This window comes from Lissotriton helveticus, chromosome 3_2 (assembly GCF_964261635.1).
Source record: "Lissotriton helveticus chromosome 3_2, aLisHel1.1, whole genome shotgun sequence".
NCBI lineage: Eukaryota > Metazoa > Chordata > Amphibia > Caudata > Salamandridae > Lissotriton > Lissotriton helveticus.
In genome coordinates this window covers 435,512,596-435,534,606 of record NC_136062.1, presented here as the reverse complement: position 1 = coordinate 435,534,606, position 22,011 = coordinate 435,512,596, and the positions used below count along the sequence as shown (strand labels likewise).

Sequence of the window (22,011 nt, the reverse complement as noted above, 5' to 3'; positions counted from 1 at the left end):
CGTCAGTACTGCCTCTCAGCACCCTTGGGGTAGCTGGGTCCTTAGGCGAGCCCGGCTTAATGCAGGTCGCCACCTTTTTAAGAATGTCCTGAGAAGGCACAGTGAATTTAAGTAGACCCTGTATTTCAGACACGACCACACATTCCTTTTCCACTCCTTTTCCCTCACGAGCAGAATCAGGAAAAGAGGAATAAATCCTCTTAACCTTATCTTCAAAATATTTGGCAACTCGATGTCATGACTCTTCAGAGCCCGCAATAGGGGCTGCCAGGGAGGATATCTCTTTAAAAATCTTGAACAGCTCTTTTGTAGAGTTCTCCGCTGTTTGGATCCTTGTATTAAAATAAGCTGCCTTTGCCTTTCCAATGAGCGAGTGGTAGTTTTTAGCTGACTTTATTTTCTAATTCCAGGACAACTAAGATTTGCTTCCTCCAGCTCCTTTCTAATTGTTTACACGTTGATTTAGCATCTCGTAACACTTCGCTAAACTAGGGGGCTGATTTACATCTGTTTGTCGATGTTTTAGTTGACCAGGGTGCAGTGCAGTCAAGAGCGCAGTTATGCGCCTCTCGAGAGCTTTACACGCCCCGTTTACATCCCGACCAGAAGGGGGACCATCCCTTAATAAGGTTAGGTTAAAGGCCCCTTGCGAAAAAACCCACCCACTTCCTTCTCTTTATATCAGACTTAGCTTTCTCCTGCTTTTTTTGCAGGGGCAGCTTTATCACAAACGTGATCAGAAAATGATCCGACCACAGCACCGGAAGCGGAGGCTTTATTTCCAATGCGTCCCAATTAGCAAAGATTGGGTCAAGTAAGTGGCCCAATTTATGAGTGGGGAGTTCAGATTTTAAGAATATTTGCAGCACTTCAAGTTCCTGGCGCAGCTCATGTACCCCGGAGTAGAGTGCATCATCAAAATGCAGAATTATATCTCCCAGCACCAGTAGCTTTTCGTACCGGAGAGCTGGTTCAATGAGATAGTCAACAAGGCTGGGTATGAAACGCGAATGTATTCCCGGGGGTCTATAAATCAATAGCCCCGTCATAACATAGTTAGTGGCTAGCCTGATACTGAAGAAACCAGCCTCACCATCATCTATGTCAGTACAAGGGAGCACCGAATATCCTGCTTATGGATGCTTGCGAAGCCCCCTCCCCTTCCTGACACTCTGTCCACTCTCATAATCCCATAGCCGCTATGGAGTGCCTCCAGAATTTCAGGCGCAGAGTCAGCATCCATCCATGTCTCAGTTAGAAACATAACATCGGATTGACCCTCCGATAATAGGTCGCAGATCTCATTTCTGTTCTTCTGTACTAAGTCTCCAAATGGCCAGACTTTCTTTGATGAAGGCGTTATCTTCGCTCACTGTCTCGTGGAGCCAAATGGAGCAACCCAACTTCACGCGCAACAGGTGCTGCTCACACAAAAGTTTCGGGATCCTGCCTGACTCCTGGTTGAATTTAAAGGTAAGGGGGCAGATGTACGTTTCCTGGCGCATCCCTGCAAATCAGCAGGGATGCGCCAGGAAAGATGCGTCACACAAGTTTACCCTTGCGCCACCACAGATGCGCCACATTTACAATGCGGCGCATCATGGCGCAAGGATAAACAGATGCGTGTCGCATCTGCCAGCGTAAGGTTGGAGCAGTGCTGTAGTTGCGTCGCGGGCCCAACGCAACCCCAGCACCGTTCCAACCCTGCCTATGTCCAACATGGTGCGTAAAGCCTTGCGCCTGCTTTAAGCAGGTGCAAGGTTTTGACGCAGCGGGGTCGGAACAGTGACTGAGTGAAATCTTGTAGATTTTACTCAACCACTTTTGCGAGGCATTCCTGCGCTGAAACGCCCACGCCTGCTCCGGAACACCCACATGACACCTGACGCAGGTTTCATGTGGCGCAGGGCTTTACAATGTGACGCATCTTACTGATGCGTGATGTTATAAATACCCCAACAGCATGTCGCTGGCTTTACGCCGCCGTTGCGTCACAGAAGTGATGCAACGGCAGCGCAAAAGTGGCGTACGGGACTTGTAAATCTACCCCTAGGAATCTGTGGCCAGAAGTCTCCATCAGATACTAGGCATGTTAAGGTAGCATCATGTTATGCATCTGGTGAAGTAAGTGTGGACAAAAAACCAAGAGGCAGGCATTCGTAGCTTTGTATGTAGTCTTTCACTTAGTAAGCACTTTACAGAGGTACAAATAGCTTGCCAACAATGCACCGGATACATCATACAGTAAACAGCTGGAGGTGAAAACAATAAGCAAAGCAGGGCTTGAAATGATTAATCAGCAGGTGAAAGCAAGTGGTGAGTTGAAAAGGTGAATGCAGTAGTCAGGAGATGAAACCAAGTAGTCACAGGTAGACGTGAAATCCAAAGGCAGCAGAATACAGTAAGAGATAAAAACAGGAGTTAGCTGATAAAAGCGAGCGAGGAAAGCACGAGGCTGCTGATGAATGCAAGAGGCAAACACGAGATGCAAAATCATTAGGCTGCAAAACAAAGCAAGGCGTGGAAAAAACTGTCAAAATGCTTTAACAGCAGATGAAAGCAGGAGGCAAAGTGAAGAGGCGAAATTGAGGGTGCTAAAAGCAAGGATTAGCAGGTGAAACCGGTAGCACCTGAGCAAGTGACAAGTCAAAATACAGTAGTAGGTGTATGGAAGGCTTGTGGCCTCAGCATGGCCTCCGTGGGCGTGTTGTGTCACGGCGGTGCGTTGCCATGGATACAGCCAGGGTCTCTTTAAAAGCGCGGCAAGTGGCGTCGCGAAGCCCCGTCGAGGCAGCTGTGCTGCACGTTGGAGTTGTTTATGTAGAAACACTGCTGTCACAAAGAAAATACAATCAACAGGAACAAAAGGAAGGCAAATAAACTATTAATTCAGTTGGGAAACTTATGATGAGTCACCATATTTGCAATTGCCAACAGATACAGTAAACGGAAATGAGTGTAATTTATTTCCTCTCACTTGCAGCGGCAATCCAAGCACAGATGTTTCCAAAACTTCATTCGCCATTTTCCTGCATTTCTGAAATCTTTATTTCATGTGAAAGGTCAAATTAGAGATGTTTTGGGACCAATTGATGGGTATTTTAGAGCACTTAAAAAAGCATATAGATATCAAATGAGTTCTATGCTATTTTATTCACTGATTTTGTAAAGCGCTTGGCTACCCGGACATCGGGCTTCACCGCGCTATCAGAGTGGTTGGAGTGAGTAAATAAAAGCGATTGAATGAATTCCATTATTTTGGCCGAGGTACATAACTGGAGTCATAGAAGTCTATTTTTTCACGGTTAACGGCAATTATTCAATGGAGAACGTTTTTATCCTATAAACGCTGTTGCACTAGTCCTATTTCTCTTTCTTTATTGTATCAATAAGGTATGATACAGGACTCCCTGGGAGCCGCTGGCCCCGGAACATAGTATCCCTATTATATGGAAGACTTCAGAATGGACTAACAAATTGTGTGCTTTTTAAATGCTACAAGAGCTACTTGTAGCCCCGTGGAAACTGAGTACGCAGGGATTCTATAACAGTGAGTAAGGCTGTTTTATTTTTATTTTGCCCTTAATGTGTTGAATTCGAGCCTGGCTATTATGAACCAAATTAATGTTTTCTTCCATTTTGAAATGATGGTAAAAGGGTTAAAACCCCACTATAACTCGTGCCCCCGCCAGGAACAGTTTTCTTATCAATAATGATATTGCAAATGTTGCAGTGATATTATTAATGATGTCACAGAAGACTGATGTAATATAAGGGGCAATTAGCAGTGCATGGTCAGGGCACAAGTTGTAGTTATCTTAGGGCAGAAGTTATAGTTTCTTGAGATAACTATAATTGTTGAATTCTATGGTTTTGTAGCCTTATTTTTTTTTAACAGCGGCGGTTTTTCTGCCGCGGTGCGGGCGTTCTATTGAGTGGGCGTGGCTCCGTCAGCCGTTGGCCGACGGCCGCACCCGCGAGGTAGTGCCAACGGGAGCACGGAACGGGTTAAATGCTACTCCCAAGTTATAACATCCCTTTAACATTTGATTTTTTCAGTGAATTTCTACTGTTTTTAATGGTATTTCCAAACTATAACATCCCTGTAACCTTTGTTTTTGGCAGTGAATTTCCAGTTTTTTGGAACGAGAAGTAATATTTAATTACCATACATTTAGCCAACCTGCAAGCCCGTGGGTGTGTAAGTGGCTGTGTGGGTCTGTGACTGGGTGTGTCACTAACTGTATGAGTGTGTGTGTGTGTGGGTGTGTGAGTGTCTAGGTGAGTGTGTGAGTGCCTGTCTGGGTGTATAAGTGGATCTAAGAGTGGTTCTCTGCATTTGTAAGTGGCTGTGTGAGTGGTTCTATGGGTGGCTGAGTGGGTGTGTGAGTGAGTATTTAAGTGCTTGTTTGGGTGTGTAAGTGGGTGTGTGAGTACCTGTGTGGGTCTGTGAGTGGGTGTGTAAGTGTTTTCTGGGTCTCTGAGTGGATGTATCAGTGACTGTATGGATGTGTGAGTGAGTATATGAGTTGCTGTAGAGATGTGTGACTGGGTGTGTGAGTGGCGTTATGAGTATATAAATGGGTGTGTGAGTGGATTTTTGTCTATGACTGGGCGTGTGGGTCTGGGAGTGGATGTGTGAGTGGTTCTCTGGGTCTCTGTGTAATGTATCAGTGACTGCATAGGTGTGCGAGAGAGTGTGTGAGTAGCTGTATGGATATGTGACTGGGTGTGTGAGTGTCTGTATTGCGTGTGTGAATGGGTATGTGAGTGGTGTTCTGGGTATCTTAGTGGGTGTGTTAGTGGCTGTCTAGGTATATAAATGGTTGTGTGGGTGTGTAAGTGGGCATTTGAGTGTGTGGTGGGTGGGTGTATGAGTGGGTGTGTAAGTGGCTGTGTGGGTCTCTGAGTGGCTGTAATGGTGTGTGTGTGGGTGTGTCAGTTGGTTTGCTACATGGGTGTCTGAGTGAATGTCTATGGGGCTGTGTGAGTCTGTGAGTGGGTATGTAAGTGGCTGTATGGGTGTATATATGGCTGTGTGAGTGAGCGTGTGACTGCCTGTGTGGGTCTGTGAGTGGGTGTATGAATGGTTCTCTGGATCTGTGAGTGGTTATATCAGTGACTCTATGGGTGTGTGAGAGAGTATGTCAGTGGTTGTATGGGTGTGTTAGTGGGTTTATGGACGTGTGAGTAAGTGGTTGTGTGGGTGTGACAGAGTGTGTGTGTGGGTCTGTGAGTAGGTGTATGTGTTTTTTAATCAGAACTTGAATCCAGGGATCCATTGTGGATTCACAATAGCTACATCTATAGATGTACATAAATCTTTTTTCTTTGTAACTCCAAAACTAGTGAACAGTTTTACACTAAATGACAACAAGCATTGGCAAAGCCAGTAGGTCTTGTCATTGAGAGAGCTATTGGCTTTGTCAATCTTAGTGTATTTTAGCACTCTGCCTGGAGGGTCGCTTTGCAACCAAAACTAAATCACAGTCAAAAGCACCGCAGCATCAAAGGGGAAAGGAAAAGGAGGTTGGAAAGGGAAAACTGAAAGAAGTAGAGACGAGAAGGATAGAAAAGAGCAGTGGGGTCAGAAGAGAGAATAAAGCCAGGGAAGAGTGGTGGGGTGAGAAGAGAGAATGAAGCCAGGGAGAAGTTGTAGTTGAGGAGTAGGTGGGAGAGTCAGGGTTGAATGGCACCGTAAATGAAAGAAGAAACAGTGTAGAAATAAGATGAGGAGAGAAACATAGATCAGGTGAGAGGTGGGTACCAAACTACAAGAAGAGGGGAAGGGAAGTCAAGGGTTGGAATAAAAAGAAAATGAGTAGAAGGGGTGTAGGAAGGGGAGATTGGTGGTGAGAAGTATAATGGAGTGCAGTTTGAAGAGGTAGGAAGGCAGGGTGAAAAATAAAAGAAGAAAATAGAGAATGGGGTGCAGGCGGGCGGTAGGCTGTATGGAGGGCTGAATACAAGAGGAAGTGAGAGAAAGAGGGGAGTGGAACGGAGAGAGAGAGAAAATTGAGAGAGGACCAGAGAAGGAAGTATAGTTGGAGAGAGCAGCAGATAGTGAAGAAGTGGAAGGCAGGAGAGTACCGTAGTGGACAGATGGAGAAGACAAAATGAAGATGGAGTTGAGACAGGATATAAAGGAGATGAGAGAGGGAGGTGAATGAGAGGAAAGTTCAGGAGGACAGAGTGCAGGTGAGTTTGTGAGTGAGGAGTGTGGAATCAGAGAAGAAGTTTGATGGAGAGCAGACAGACAGTAAATGGGAGAAGTGGAGAAGATAGAAGAGAGAGTAGGAAACAAGAGAAGGCTATGGAGGGAAGGAGCTGAAGAGGGAAGGAGATGAAGAGGAGCGCTGTGGGGTAGTGGTGATAAAAGGGAAAATTGGAAAATATAGGTACCTTCTGGAATGATTACAGTAGAGGAAAGGAGGTAGTTACAAGGGTTGATGGGTACTGTGAGGTGGGATAATGCAGAAGGGAGAGGGGAGAGTTAAGCAGGAGGAGGAGGGATCGTAAGCATGATAGGAAAAATTTGAAAATAAAGAGGATTGCGGGCAGAAGGGACAGGCCTGCTGGAGATTAAAAGAATGGAGGGGGGGAGAGAGGAGCAAGGGAAAGCAAGACTTAGTGCTGGGTGCATGAGATGAAAGAGTGGGTAGAAAAAACAAAGAAAGTGACAGGATGGGTTCAAAGTGAAAGTAGGAGTGAGGGTGCAGTAGAGGTGTAGGAATGGACTATGATAGAGGAGGTGCTGGAAGGTGAAAGTGTATTAGAGAGGAAAGAAGTGGAGGCAGTATAAGAATGGGTGGTAACTACAGAAGAATGTGTAAAAGTAAGGGTAGAAAGGGAGGTGACAGAACAGGTGATCAAGAGGAGTTATGGGTAGGGGAGTAGAGGAAGTATTGGAGACTGGCTGTCAGGCACATAGAGCAGTAACTGGAGAGAAAGGTCCACTTTCTAAAAGTGGCATTTCTAAAACAGTAATGTTAAATCCAAATTAACCTGCGAGGAGGATTTGCTATTACCATTCCAATGATGTTAAACATGAAAAAGCTACTCCTCTCTGATAGGGAATTGCAGTTTAAACGTAGATTAAGGAATTCCCAATGCTAGCTTTTGAGCAGGGTAGGCCTCACAGTAGTGAAAAAATAATTTGGGAGTGTCACACATGTCCTACCTTTTACATACATGGCACCACACTGTTGGGATTAACTAGTGCCTACCTTAATTTAAATTTAATTTAATTGTGGGTTTATATAGCGCTAGGTATCGACTCCCGGAAGAGTATCTCCACGCTTCGACCGCTGGGGAACCCGTCCTGGCTCACCCTGAGAGATGGTCCCAGATGGGTATCTCTAAGGTGCGACCAAGCATCCCCGGCGATCTGGGGGGGCCGTTGTGAAGATGAGGCAAGCTGATGCCCAGAGTTGCCGCGTGTGGTCTCTGACTAGAGTAGGCACCGAGGCGAGAATTATCGAGTCCGCTGACCTTGGTCCACGACCCTGTCGCGTCGGGAATCGAACCCTGGTCCTGGGCCGTTTTCTGCTTACGGGTCTGCCGCCTCTAACCAGTGAGCCACACTTCTCCATTTCTTATATATGTCACCTTAGGGGTAACATATATAAGAAAAGGGAAGTTTGAAACTTGGGCAGTATTTCTGAATACCAAATCAAAGTGTCAGTAATCTGCACACACGGACCCTGCAATGGCAGACCTGAGTTAGGTTTGAAAGGCTACTTATGTGGGTGGCACAATAAATGCTGCAGGTTCAATAGTAGCATTTGACTTACAGGACATTGGTATGTGTTCTAACATTTTACAAGGGACTTACTTATAAATCAGATATGTCAATCAGTATGCAGGAATGTCACCATGTTTAGAGGAGAAGCACATGAACTTTAACACTGGTAAGAAGTGGTAAAGTGCTCCGAGTCCTAAGGCCAACAAAAAGAATCAGCAAAACGAGAGGTAAAAGGCTAAACGTTTGAGGTGTCCCTTAGGAGAGGGCTATTTTCCTACATCTATCTGTTGGCAAAGTTTAACATTTTACCATTTTGTATGTATGCTTTATAGTGCAGCACACATGCAGGGCTACTTTCCAGTGCAACTCAATATTTATGCTGGAAAGTAAATGAATCCAAAACTTTGCACCAGGTATGCGTCACTTTTGTGAACAAAAGTGAAAAGTGTTAGTAATCCGCCCCATTTTTTTTTTGAAAATCTGTTTATTAGCATAGTAGGTAAAGCAGTTACAAATACCTTCAATCCCGGAGGGATACAGAGTAATACACATATACGGTTGCTTAGAACATATAATTGCATAGTTGTCTTAATTTCCATTTTGTTGGTGACATTAACCGTCACAGTTTATGCAAACCCCTGTCAAAAAACTATCCCTCCCACCACCCTCAACAGATCCATTCGACACTCACACAACAACATATAATCGAGTAATCAGTAGACCGGGGTACTCAGAGAATCACAGCATATGGCTCTATTCGACTGTCCACATAGATGGAACTAGACCAATACAGAAAATACAAAATATAAAATATAAAAAGGGGGGTCTCCCTCCATTTCTCCGCATCGCACCTCAGTTAGCGACCGTGCATGGCAGTCCGACCAAGGACATATTTATCGTGCAATCGAAGAGGCACTTGTGCCCTCGTCTTCCCGGCCTCCCCCAGTTTCAAACATACCTAATATGGTATACCAGTCCAGCGAAATCGGCTTTTTCCTCAGACCCCTGTGTTCCTCCCTCTGTAGTGCAACTCCCTCCGCCTTACCCCATCTCACCACCTCCGCCCTCCATAATTCCGGGTCAGGAGGCCTAGCTGACTTCCACCTCATAGTGATGGCACGTTTCGCCAGCAACAGGGCCAAATCCGCAAAACGTGTCGCCACGGTTCTAGTGCGCTGTGAGGGCCCCAACCCCAGTAACGCGCCTTCCAGTGTTGGGGGCCGGGTCAAAGCACCCGCTTCCTGTAGCGAAGCATGGACCGAGGTCCAGTAGTATCCTAGTTTGGGGCATTGCCAAAGCATGTGTGTTAGTGTTGCGTCCTCAGTGTCACATCGGGGGCAAGTACTGTTCGCATCAGGAAACATCATGTGTATGCGGCGTGGGGTCAGGTAGGCTCTGTGTAGAAGCATCGACTGAATAAACTTGAACTTGGGGTTCCTAGCCACTTTTTTGGGGAACTGAAGGATACGTTCCCACTCCCTATCTCTCAGGGGCCTACCAATGTCTACCTCCCATGCTGCCCGGAGTGGTGACAGATCGAAAGCCCTCCCCTTCTTAATACTAGCAGTGAGCCACTTAGTAAGGTGGGCGCCCATGCCCATCAGGTAGTGCATGGCGATGAGAGGATTCGTGTCTGGCTCCAGGCCCCTAGGGGACCACTTATGTGCGATATAGTGGCGAAGGCCAGAGTGTAGCAGGAAGGTGCCCCCCGGGACTCCATGGGTAGTTCTAAAGTCTGCAAAGGACAGTAGGCGCTCTTCCGCAAACAGGTCACCCACGTGCGACACCCCGGCGTCGTGCCATTGCTCCAGCGAGTCCGCCGTCAGAGTCCCCGTAGCCAGCGGTATACCCAAGAGCGGGATCGAGGGGGCATAGGATGACCCAGGGGATGTGTATTTCAATGCCTTCCGCCAGTATGTTATCGCCAGTTTAAGGAGAGGTGGGACATCCCTAGGTACAATTGAGTTGGGCAAAAGTAACGTGTGTATTCTCCCCAATGCATGATCCCTGTTCGTCATGTTAATCTCCTGGAGATTGCGACCCGCCACCCAAAAGGCCAGCCATTGCAGTTGACAAGCATAGTTGTAGGCCCTAAAATCAGGCAAACCCATGCCACCGGCTTCAGAGGGGAGCTGCAGCTTGGACAGACCTACACGCCTGCGGCCGTGCCCCCATACAAGTTCGGTGAGTAGAGTGTCTAGGGTCTTAAAGGTAGCTGCCGGGATCAGGTGCGGCAAGTTAGTGAAGTGGTAGAGAAGGCGGGGGAGCATCACCATCTTGGATATCGCCACTCTTCCGGGTATAGAGAGTGGCAGTGTGAGCCAAAATTGTATCTGCGACTTCAGCGCTCTAATGGCCCTCCCAAGGTTACCGTCGATCATCTGACCTGCTTCCCTGTAAATCTGCATCCCCAGATATCTGAAGGTGGTCTCAGCTATCTGGAACTCATGGGGGGCGAAGGGCAATGGAGTAGTCAGACCAGCGGCCGCAAATGTGAAGCCATATGATTTGGACTCGCTTATGGTCAGGCCTGAGACCGACCTAAAGACCTCAAATACCTGGGCAACAGGGCTCAGGTCGCTTCTTAAGTCTCGGAAATATAAGATAATATCATCCGCATAAGCGGACACTATATGCGTCGTCCCATGCCGCAGAATGCCAAACCGGGGGGCCATGTGGCGGAGCCTACAGAGCATCGGCTCAAGGGCAAGGACAAATAGGAGGGGGGAAAGTGGGCAGCCCTGTCTGGTGCCCCGCGCAATAGCTATAGGAACTGATATATGACCTGAGGTGCGCACTCTAGCAGTGGGATCTGTATACAGCAATCTGACCCAAGCGAGAAATTCGGGGGGTATCCCAAATTTCGACAATGTGTCAAACATGTAATCCCATCTAAGGGAGTCAAAGGCTTGTTTCAAATCCAGTGAGATGCAGCCTTCAGAGCCCGTGCCCTCTCGATCGCCGAGCATGAGCTGGGCTAGTCGTCTGAGGTTCATGGCTGTATTGCGGCCAGGGACAAAGCCACATTGATCAGGGTGGACTAATTGAGGTACATATTGCACGAGCCTTGATGCCAGCACCTTGCTCAATATCTTGGAGTCAGTATTGAGAAGGGACAGGGGTCTATAGTCAGCCATCTGAAGCCCTCCTTTATTAGGCTTTAAGAGGGACGTAATTAACGCCTGCATAGACGACTGCGGTAGGGTAGTTGTTCGCAGCGCTTCCAAGTAGATAGCGTGTAACCGTGGGGCCAGTAGGTCTATGTATGTTGCATAAAAGTCGGCCGGTAGGCCGTCTGTCCCAGGGGTCTTACCCTTTGGAAGGGCGCGTATTGCCTGTCTAATTTCGGCTATGGTAATGGTGCGCTTAAGGTCTGTGATCTGCCCCTCTGTAAGCCGAGGTAGGGCTAAGTCCCTCGTAAAGGCCTCAAATGCGACCTCTGGAAGGGGCTGTGGGGGACTGTACAGCGCTGTGTAGTATTCCCTGAACGCAGTGTTGATCCCAACCTGGGTGGTGACTGGATTTCCTGCTTGGTCCAAGATTCTCAGAATGGGTTGGCTCACTGGGGAGTCCCTAATAGGCGGGCTAGGAGGGGGCCAGCTCTATCTGCCAGTGCATTCTGCCTGTTCGTATATTCCCTGTAGTCTAGGAGCCTCAGGTCTTCCAATAGCTCTGCGTGTCGAATGTGAGCCTCCTGCAGTGGTGTGAAGGGCGCATGTGTGCCGGCAGCCTCACTTTCTAGGGAAGCCAGGGAGCCCTCCACCTCCTTCAATTGATTAATTATCTCCCTTTTCCTGCCCATTCCAGCGGCCATGGCCGCCCCCCTAATACAGACCTTAAATGCGTCCCACTCCACTTGACGGGTGCTGGCCGTGTTCATGTTTGTGGAGAAATATGTTCCTATAGCGTCGGACAGGGAGGCCCTGAACACTGAGTCTTCAAGAAGATCTGGGGACAGTCTCCAAGTAGGGATGGGGGCCAGCCGCCTGCCCCACTGCCATGTGAGTTCTACAGAGCTATGATCTGACAGAGTTTTCCCCATGTGTTGGGCCTTAACAATTGTATCCGCTACGGAGCGGGAACAGAAGATGTGGTCAATTCTAGTATGAAGCTGGTGTGGTGGGGAGAAAAAGGTATATTCCCTCTCCTGTGAATGTGTACTGCGCCATACATCAGTCAGGTCCCAGCCCTCAGCCCATCCACCAAGAGCATCCGCTTGTTTCCTACTCTCAGTTGCCTGTAAAGGGGGATGTGACCTATCCAATGCAACATCAAGCACAGCATTAAAATCACCCCCAATAAACCATCGATGATCAGCCCACTCCGTCAGCACCCCGTTTACCGTCAACAAGAACTCCGATTGATTAGAGTTCGGCGAGTAAACACATCCAAATACAACAGCATCCCCGTCCAACATCCCCCGCACAAATACATATCGGCCCTCTGTATCAATTCTATGCTCTAGCATCTGAAAGGGGACAGAGCCACGGAACCAGATCGCCGCCCCCCTTGAAAACGCAGAATAAGAGGTAGCAAATAATTGTCCCCTCCATTTTTTGCGCAGTTTCACAGCTTCAGAGGCGTTCAAATGCGTCTCTTGTAGGCATGCAATCTGGGTTCCCCTGCGGTTGAGCTGGGCCAAAATTCTATGTCGTTTCTGGACTGCTCCCATGCCACGCACGTTCCAGGTGCACATTTGGTAATTATTAAGTGGCCCCATATCCAATCATGTGGTGCGACTCAGTGAAGCTCCCTGGGCCCCATGTCAGCTTTGCGTTGAGATAAGGTGAGTGTGTCGTGGAAACAGATAACCCCTTAACAAAAAGGTCCCCAAGCCAACGTGCTCGGGATCCAAACTGTGATGCCCAACGTGGGCACAAGTCATTGGAGTCCGTGTGCATACCGGGGGGTGACAGGCCTCTGTCAACTGTCATTGAACGGTCTGCATAGGCTCGGTAGTCCTCAACAAAGTGAGTTCCCCATGCAACCCACCACTAGCGAAAGGAGGGGGAGGGGGGGGAAAGTTCATGCATACATTACCACCCGGTGGGGATCAAATTTCCAGCAATTCAGAACTCCTCTGCCATTTGGGCTGTAATTTTCGGGAACAGCGGCAAGCTGTCCATTGAGCCAGACACCTCTGTTTGGGTGTCAGTGGTTGCGGAGTGCCTGTCGTTAAGTGCACGGGAGTCGTGTGCTGCTAGTGCCTCCTCCGTGAGCTGTTGCCGGCGAGATGACGATGGGTCGCTCGTCCCTCGATCATCAGGAGGGTGCGCCTTCGCAGGGGGTCCACGGGAGGAGTGGAGTCCAGGGCCCGGAATGGTGTGTCGTCTACCCGGCGAATCTCCGTGCTCGTTGCGGCCGTCCCCCCGGTGCTCCCCGAATGGATCCTGTGTGGCCGGCGGTGTCAGAGTGACCTCCATCCATTCCTCCGCCTCCTCTGGCGAGTCGAAGAAGTGGGATCTGTTGTCGTGCAGGATTTTGAGCCGAGCCGGGAACAGCAGCGCGTACTTCATATTTCTGTCCCTTAACTCGCGTTTGACACTCATGAAGGTGGACCTGGCGCGCTGCACAGTGGGCGTGAAATCAGGATAGACTGAAATGTTTTTATCCTCAAATCTTATCAGTGCTTTTTCCCTGGCCGCACGCAATACAGTGTCTCGGTCTCTGAAATGAAGGAGGCGCGCGATCAGGGGACGAGGGGGTGCCCCTGGTTTGGGGGGCCTAGGAGGCATCCGATGAGCCCTCTCCACGCTGTACAGTGCAGTGAGATCTTCTTGGCCCACTAGCTTCCGTAGCCAGTCCTCCACGAATTGGGTGGGGTTCCTCCCTTCACTTCTCTCCGGAATGCCTAAGATGCGAACGTTGTTGCGGCGCGCACGTCCTTCTGCCTCGTCCACTTTATCCCAGAGATGTTTAAGCTGTTTCTCCACTCCCTCCAGCCTCGTGGAATGCTCTGTCTGCTGTGGCACTAGGTCATTCAGTGCCAGCTTCTGCTCCGCCACTCGTTCCGCCAACTTGTTATGGTCCGCCTTTAGTAATGAGAGGCCAGTCGCCATATTGTCAATACGCGATTCCAAGGCCTCACGAGTCGCTCGTATCTCATTAAGGATAAGGTCTAATTTTGCGTCCTGGGACCCTTTCCCAGTCAGCGGGATGATGTCCATGTTGGAGGAGGCCAGAGGGTCCTCCGAGCCTGTGGACTGCAGGTCCGTTGCAGCGCCCTGTTCACGAGTCTTGCCCCTTGGCTTGCCCATGGCTCTTGTTAGCGGGGTGGTGCCGGAAAGGGCACAGTAGCTCGCCGCCGCCTTCTCCCGTATCTACTCCGGGCGCCGGGCCGCGTCCGCCGCAGGATCAGGGAGTGGAATTCAAGGGTGGGAGCAGCACAGGCCCAGGGCCGGCAGGGAGCGAGTAGAATCCCTGTCTTCGCCGTCAGTGTCAGTATTGGCGGCTTACCCAGGGGAGGCCCCGGGTGCAGAGTCGACTATAGCTTCCCGCAGTCCAGTTGAAGGAGGTAAGGTGGCCCGCTGCCAGTGTCTGATGAATCGGCCTTACGCAGGTGCACTCTCGTGGTCTGGGCCAGTGTGTTGTAGTAGGCCTGTGGTAGGCCTGCAGGGAGGGGGTCTCACTCTCCCGTCGTCACTCTTGGCCGGTCGCCCCGTTAGCCAGATCATGCAGCCCACCGCCCCATGCTCATCGCCGGGCACCCCGCTCTCCGCAGGGCGTTGCACTTCGAGGAATCCCAGTCGCGGTTTCACTAATTGACCTGTGTAAGGGCCAGGGGAGCTCCTCCTGGCCGAGTCCCAGCAACAAGATGGCGCCAAAGGACTGCCAATGAGGCCTGCAGTGTCGGGGGGGGGGGGCTCCGGGGCAAGCGACGCTTGTAGCTGATGTCCGGCGCTGTCTGCCTTACAGTCTCGGGCGTCGCAGCAGGGAACGGGCGTCCTGTCCACCGCGGGAATGCAGACGGGCAGCTAGGTGGAAGGAGCCTCCGCCCGATTCTCAGTGCGCCCAGCAGGATGGCCGTGTGGGGCCCCGCAGCGTAGGCGGGGGCCGCTGGGTCACCGCACGATCAGGACACCCCCCCTCCGCCGCTGGGGTCCGTATCAGTGGTCCGCCGCGGAGTCCGGTCCTACCGCGCCAGAGGCTATGGGGAGGCCGGGGAGACCGGCCACTCGAGCCCGGGGCTTCACCTTGCGCAGTAGGCCGCTTCCGGGACAGCCGCGCCAAACTTCAGCAGAGCGGGCGGACTGGAGAAGCACCGCTCCGCTTCTAGGATGACCCCCTCGGAGACCTCCGGTACAAGTATGAGGTGGGTTGCAGTGGGGGAAAGCAGGATATTCCGCTAGTGTAAAGGATTACGGACGGAGCTCTCGGGCTACACGTCCACCATCTTCAGCTTCAGGCCACGCCCCAGTAATCCGCCCCATAAAGTCGGAATTTGAAATGCAAATTAATAATGGGGTTGCATGCTAATAAAAATGAAATGTTTTTAGCAAACTTAGAATAACAACAGATTTAGGGAAAAAACTGTAAGATTCTAAACAAATGCCTTGCCCTTTGCATGGTTCTCTATGATGCTAGTTCATAGCTCACCAACCTACATTACAAGAATTGTAGCTTATGAACTTCAAGTAACAAAAAGATCTCTGGACAAAAGCAGTAACCCACTGAGCTATCTTCATCAAATTCAAATCTGCTTGCTACACACTGTGCTTTGTAACTAAAACATCAACTCTCTATTCTACCCTATCATGATCTAAAGGAGTGAGTAGACGAATCCGAGATCTCACTATAGCGAGGATTAAGTTCCCAAGTTATCATGCTGGTGTTATCTGGTGGCAAATGCAGTGCATTGAAAGACCTCTGCACGCTGTTCTCATCTCGTCTCAGCCTGTCACACCAATGAAGTTCCCCCCACCTACAGTGCGACCTGGTGCAACTGTACCAGTCGAACTGCCTTAAAGCCAGTACTGCATCCAAAGTTGGTAGGTGGCTAGAGCCAGGCATATTGTGGGAGGCAGGCCGGATAGGCCAGACAGTAGGGCGTTTTCCCCGGGAAGCTGGAAGGTTGGGTGCCCATTTTGCAGAGGTGGCTCCCGGTTTTGTTACTGGGTGCGGCGTGCCGGTCTGGTAGATGTGCTGCAAGATCAGCCCCCAATAACAGAAGCAGAAAGCAAGCGTTTCCAGCCTCCCTGTACAAGGCACTGCTACCACAGGGGGTAGTCGGAGAAAATTGCCAGGACTGCTTTGGGTTCCCATCTGGCCCTGATGGGAGGGGCTGCCAATCAACAAGTATTAGGGCTGTCAGTGACCAAAGAGCTCCTGTGGCAGGCTACAGGTGTATTTTTTGTCAAACCGCAGGCACGCGCATCATGACTTCCGCCACGCGCGGCCTAACACATGTAATTATGCCGTCCGCTCCAGCCAGGCAAGGGGTCAAATTGATTAGCGTGACATTTGAAGCAAATGTCAGAAATGTTGCACAGGCAGCAGCCTCTCATCAGGGTGAACTCTGGACTTACAGGGGGCTACTTTTGTCCCCAGGAGGCTGGCACCTCTTCAATAGGCAAAAAGGTAGAATCGAGAGCACGCACTGCGGCAAAAGCAACAGCTACTATCAAGGAGGGCCAAAAAGGCCTGCACAGCAGTGAGCGCAGCTACCTCCAGGCTAATTACCTGCAAAGAAATATGCCAAAGTATTGGGTAGGCCAGCATTAACCTCTCTTTCAGACTTTTCAAGTTATTTTGGATTTGTCGTGCGTCATAAACATCTGATTGGGTTGTACTTAGTGGCGAGGGCAGTTGCAAAGTTTTGTAGAACTGTGTTTATTGAAAAAATTCAGTTCATAAAGTTGCAGTGCTTTGTGCATTTCCAAGTATTAGCACAGTCAAGCCAAAAAAAAAACGCTGTCAAGTGGAGCAAAAAAACACTTTATGTCATGTATAAAGTCTTCTCAGTAAATAGTTGGATTTTAATTTCGACATTCTTGAGGTGGCTTCCAATCGTAATCATGAAAGATAACAGGCACGGCCCGTGCAGGGCGTTATACCGGGACGGTGATGTCAGGCGGGGGAGGGTCAGGGTGGGGGTTGTAAAATGCGGGATATGGACCATTACAGGTAAGTACCGAAAAAAAAAAAAACGAATTTCGTTACCTGCGCTGCATCGCCAAATGTGATGCAGCGCGGGCAACAAAATTCGGGGCATATTACCAACAACTAGCGATAATTATCGCTATGTTGGCTTAGCGGCAATATATTTTATCGCCGAGTTGCGGCAATTTTTATCGCTTAGGAACCTTGCTATTATCAAGGTTTATCTCCTAAGCGATAAAAATCGCCCGAAATGCATGAATATTGCTGAAAAGTCAGCGATATTCATGCATTAACGAGCTAATGCTCTTAGCCATGTTATCCACCTACCATTGGATAACATGGCTAAGAACTGCTCAGGGGCAGGTGTTAGCTTTTGGGGATATTCGCGCTTAGCGCGTATATCTCCAAAAGTGGGTAATAGGAGATAGCGATGTTAGCGACTGTTTCCAGTCACTAACATCTTGGCACGCCCACTTTGCATGTCATTAGTGATAAATTTCACTAACATGCAAAGCGGGGCCCAAGATGGTCGCTATCTCCTACTAGCTGTCGCTAACTGGTGTTAGCGACAGCTGTCGCTAACTGGTGTTAGCGACAGCTAGGTAATATGGAGATAATTTTATCATCGCTTTCTTAGCTTTTAAAGCCAAAAAAGTGGAGATAAACCCCCTTGATAATATGCCCCTTCGTTTTTTTTTCTTCGGTACTTACCTGTAATGGTCCATATCCCGCATTTTACAACCCCCCACCCTGACACTCCCCCGCCTGACGTCACCGCCCCGGTATAACGCCCTGCACGGGCCGTGCCTGAAAGATAATGTTCATTTATGAGTCTATCATAGAACTCTGAAGGTGTATGCCATTCCTTACCCTGAGTAATGCGGCGGCTGGTGCAGTCTTTTCCCCAGTGGCACTTATCACCTGTGGTCTGAGACTCATAACACTAAAGGGAGATAATATAGAAGTTGTTGTTGACCTCCATGTGTAATTAGTGCCTAAATTCTAGTTTGGTGGCCCATCGGACAACGAAACCCGCAGTGGCGGTGCGGTGGCGGTTGGAGACCACCGTACTGGAGGTCCGACCGCCTTAATATGACTACAGTGGTTGGATCATCATCGGACTGCCTCAACCACTGGGGTTTCGCGATCCCTGGCATTGGCACTGCGGTCTGAGGCTGAAATATGTTGAGCAATGTCGCAGCGGCACTGCCAAGCATATTACGAGTTTCCTTACCACCAGCAGTCTCATGGCGTTGCTCATGCCTTTAAAATTCTGCCGGTGAGGAAACTAAGGGGCCGTTCAGGGCCCCCTGTCACCCTGGGCCTGGGGATACATGCAGGGGGCACACGGTGTGACCCTCTGTGTGCATGCACCTCCTTCTGGACTTTACAGTCCATGCCATGTAGAAACAGGCTTTGGCGCTCCCATGCGGTGCCTTTTTAATAGGCACTGCCGTGGGACCATCAAAAGACCGCCCACCAGATCACGGGGAAACTCGTAATCTGGCTGGCAGGCAGCAGTCGAGTGTGGCAATGGGTGAGCGGGGTGCTGCTTTGGGGGCTCTCTCCCACACCGCCAAACTTGTAATAAGGCCCACTGTCACCTGCAAAAGGAAGTGGAACATAGTTGAAGACACTATATAAGGTGCAGACGAACAAGGGCAGTACACCTGGTGACACATAATCCGAGGGCGTGTGGGTGAACCAGGTAAAAAGGCACCAGTGGCGCCCTATGAGCAGCTACTAGATTGCTTCTGGTGCGCTGTGGTGAAGAAAACCAGAAAATCTCAGAAAGGCCCTCATCATCAAATGTCAGAATTCTCCCACCGTCCAGAAAATACCGTGCCCCGGGCCTAGTGTTGGGTATAGATAAGTGTAACTTCATTATCATTAGGGATGATAATATCTACCCTTAGAAAATATATTCTTACTGAAGAAGAAAGGGCTAGAAATGTGTAAGGGATGTGTTGTTGTGGTTGACCTCCCCTAGTGGTTGGCATTCTGGCCAGTCATGCATGAAGAAGCGCCATCAGCTCCTATTGATGTTTTCTTGACCCCATGGGTGCATAAAGCTGCGTCGTGATATAAATGGCTTTAGGTTAATGATCCCTCCTTCTCAGGGATACCCTTCTCAGCTGAGTTTATTTCCACTTTGTTCCCCATTCTAATCCCATGAGTAACTGCAGTCCTAACCGAAGCGAGTGTAAGGTGATTACAACTGGTGTAAAATACCTCACTTTGGTACCTACTGCCATTTTTGTAGTTTCTTGACTCTTCAGAATGCAAATGTAATACTTAGTTCCTATTTCTATTGTTCAATTGTTTGTTTTAATCCCACTGAAGTTATGGCTAATGTAACAGATTAATGGACCATTCACTGCAGAGATAAAACCAAACGACGATCATTAGTGGTGACATAAGCGTGAAATTGAATTAAACTCTGCTAAAACTTACTTAAGTAGCCATGCACTTCATCTTACCAATGTTCTACCATTTTATTTCATATAAGTGCAAGAATAAAAAAAAAAGTTTAATAGCCCATGGATTGTTAACTCCAATGACAATTGTCTTTTTTTCTTTTTTAATTCAGCTGCTGATGGGATCCGCCTTAGGGCTTGATTTAGATCTTGACCGATGGATTACTCCGTCACAAAGGTGATGGAAATCCTGTGCGCCGAAATCTAAATTCAATTCTTTTCTATGGGATTTAGTTTTCGGCGAATGGGATATCTGTCATCCTTGTGAAATAGTAACCCGTCTGCCAACAGCTAAATCAAGCCCTTAGTTATAGAATAAATTGTTGTGGTGCTTATCCTCAAAAAAATGTAACAGGTTCTGTCCCCCGATGTGAAATTTCTGGAATCTCCTATGTGTACTTGCAATTTCATGAGCATGGAGTGGTGCCCAGGCTTACTCACCTACATGTGCACACAGAGAGCTGTGCCTGGCCAGAGCCCCTGGATTGCTGGTGACACCCTTCTTCCTTTCCAATGGAATATTAGTGTCACAAGAAACCGATCATGCTAAGTCGGATATGAACATTTCAATCATGTCCCATGAATTCTCTCGTCTTCTGATTTGTTCATAGGTCTTGGCTGGGATCCCAGGATGTCTGATGCATATTATTCTTGTGGACTGCCATTACTACATTTCTTCTAAAGATCCAACTTCTGTGATCGGCTCATTCTGGATGAAGAGGTAGGGTGATAATCAAAGTGACTTTTAAAAAAAAAAAAAACAAGCCTCTCTGATACCGTGATCATCAGTGCTTAATTTGTAAAACAATTTTTGCAATTCCCAATGTTTTTAAGCCCACAGCTGGTGTATAGAACGCAGGGGGTGCCTGAGTGAGTCCATCTCTTAGAATGAGGAGTGTACTGAGAACAACGCGCCTTGCCTTTTCTCAGTCTCTGAATGGCCTCCTTCAGGAACCTATGAGAGACACAGTTACTTCTGTTTTTGAGTGATCGACTCTGTTTAACCCTTGCCTGCCCAATATCTCCTTGTGTCACTCCTTTGTCATTCTGCTCCTTGAACCCTTGCTTCCTGGGTCCACAGGTTCACCTGGTTCCGTTCCACCGGAGTCCTTACTGTTGTCCTCTCACTGTCTCCCTCTCACCAGTGCTCTATGGGGGAAACAACCTTTACAACGCAGTCATTGCATCGCACTACATTTACAATGCAGTCATTACATTGCAACACCCTTTACAACGCAAGTCACTACAAAGCAGCCATTACATTGCATGATATTACAACGCATTACACTACAACAAATGCCACTACAATGTAGGCATTATATTGCTTGTCATACAACGTATACCATTACAATGCATAGTACCCCTACAGTATCCAACATTTACCCTACTGTTCCACTCCCTGGAGTTAGAATAGTAATTTTTACCCCTACACTATCCAACACTTACCGTACTGTTGCACCCCCTGTAGTTAGAATAGTAATTTTTACCCCTACACTATCCAACACTTACCCTACTGTTCCACCCCCTGGAGTTAGAATAGTTAGTTTTACCCCTACACTATCCAACACTAACCTTAAATGCAATATAATGGTATGCATTGTAACGGTATGCGTTGTAAAGGTATAATGCGATTTAATGGATTGCGTTGTAAATTTAGTTTTAAAAATTCATTGTAATGGCATGCAATGTAAATGTATGCGTTGTAAAGGATGTTGTGATGTAAAAACTCAGTTATAAAGGTATGCGTTGTAAATATATGCGTTGTAACATCATACATTCACTCAGTGGTATTAGCTGGGAATGACAGCTTCTAGGACCTGCTCACTTGTTACTATGTTCACTATTAACTGATTTGGTGGACACGTGCTTTAGAACATTGACCACGGTTCTAGATGCGGCAACTAAGGTTGTGTCCACCAGGCAGTAGGCCAGTGCTTCCGCCATGTTGAATGGAAGGAATGGGTATGCTGTTTAACACTTAACACTTGTTATAGTTTGTGTCATTGAAATAATCCAAGGTCATGGGAAGGATGGACAGATCTGCAAAGTATCTGCAGAGGAGGTGGAAGCCAGAGTGTTAGGAGGGAAGTTGATTGAGTTAGATAAATTTATAAGAGCAGCTGAAGAGGAAGATATTAGAAGTGTGGGTTCATTTAGCCATTTATTAACGAACAGGTGAAGGATTGCCATTTGAAATGTGGCTGGAGAAGGGGAGAGGAGATTGGGAAAGAGGAGGTGTGGATGAGGTTTCTTCACTGATAGTTGAGAACCCAAATGAGGAGATAGTTTCATTAGTGTGGGTAACAAAAAACAAATAAACTATACCAGAGGCGCATGGTCTGGTTGCTTAATTCTTCACTGTTTCACTCCTGTGAGTAAATTTGGTGCACATGACGCCCACCGCCCAGTACCAATAGTAATGCACCAGACTCCCATCTGTTACTTGCACCTCGGTGTAAGCAACACAGTAAGTAGGATGCTGCCATTTACGACGACATACGTTACTCAGAAGTGAAACAGTACCAGCCAGTCAGGGTACCTCAAAGCATGACTTATTAAGTAACTGTTTGCTGTCTGCCTGTACTCAGTGCAGTCCCAAACAACAAACCCATTCACCAACAAAAGACACATCTGTTTATCCAAACCGCTTTTCGCCTGGTCACATTAATTCTGAAATGCAGTTTAGCATTC

The 22,011-nt window shown here is 48.4% G+C and overlaps 1 long non-coding RNA gene across 1 annotated transcript in view; it reads left to right on the top strand.

Moving 5' to 3' along the window:
- LOC144826351 (uncharacterized) overlaps positions 1-22,011 on the top strand; it is a 745,226-nt gene that overhangs the window by 380,738 nt on the left and 342,477 nt on the right. Inside the window, exon 2 of the long non-coding RNA XR_013609802.1 lies at positions 19,932-20,041. This is a non-coding gene — a long non-coding RNA (uncharacterized LOC144826351). The remainder of the gene's footprint in view (positions 1-19,931; positions 20,042-22,011) is intronic.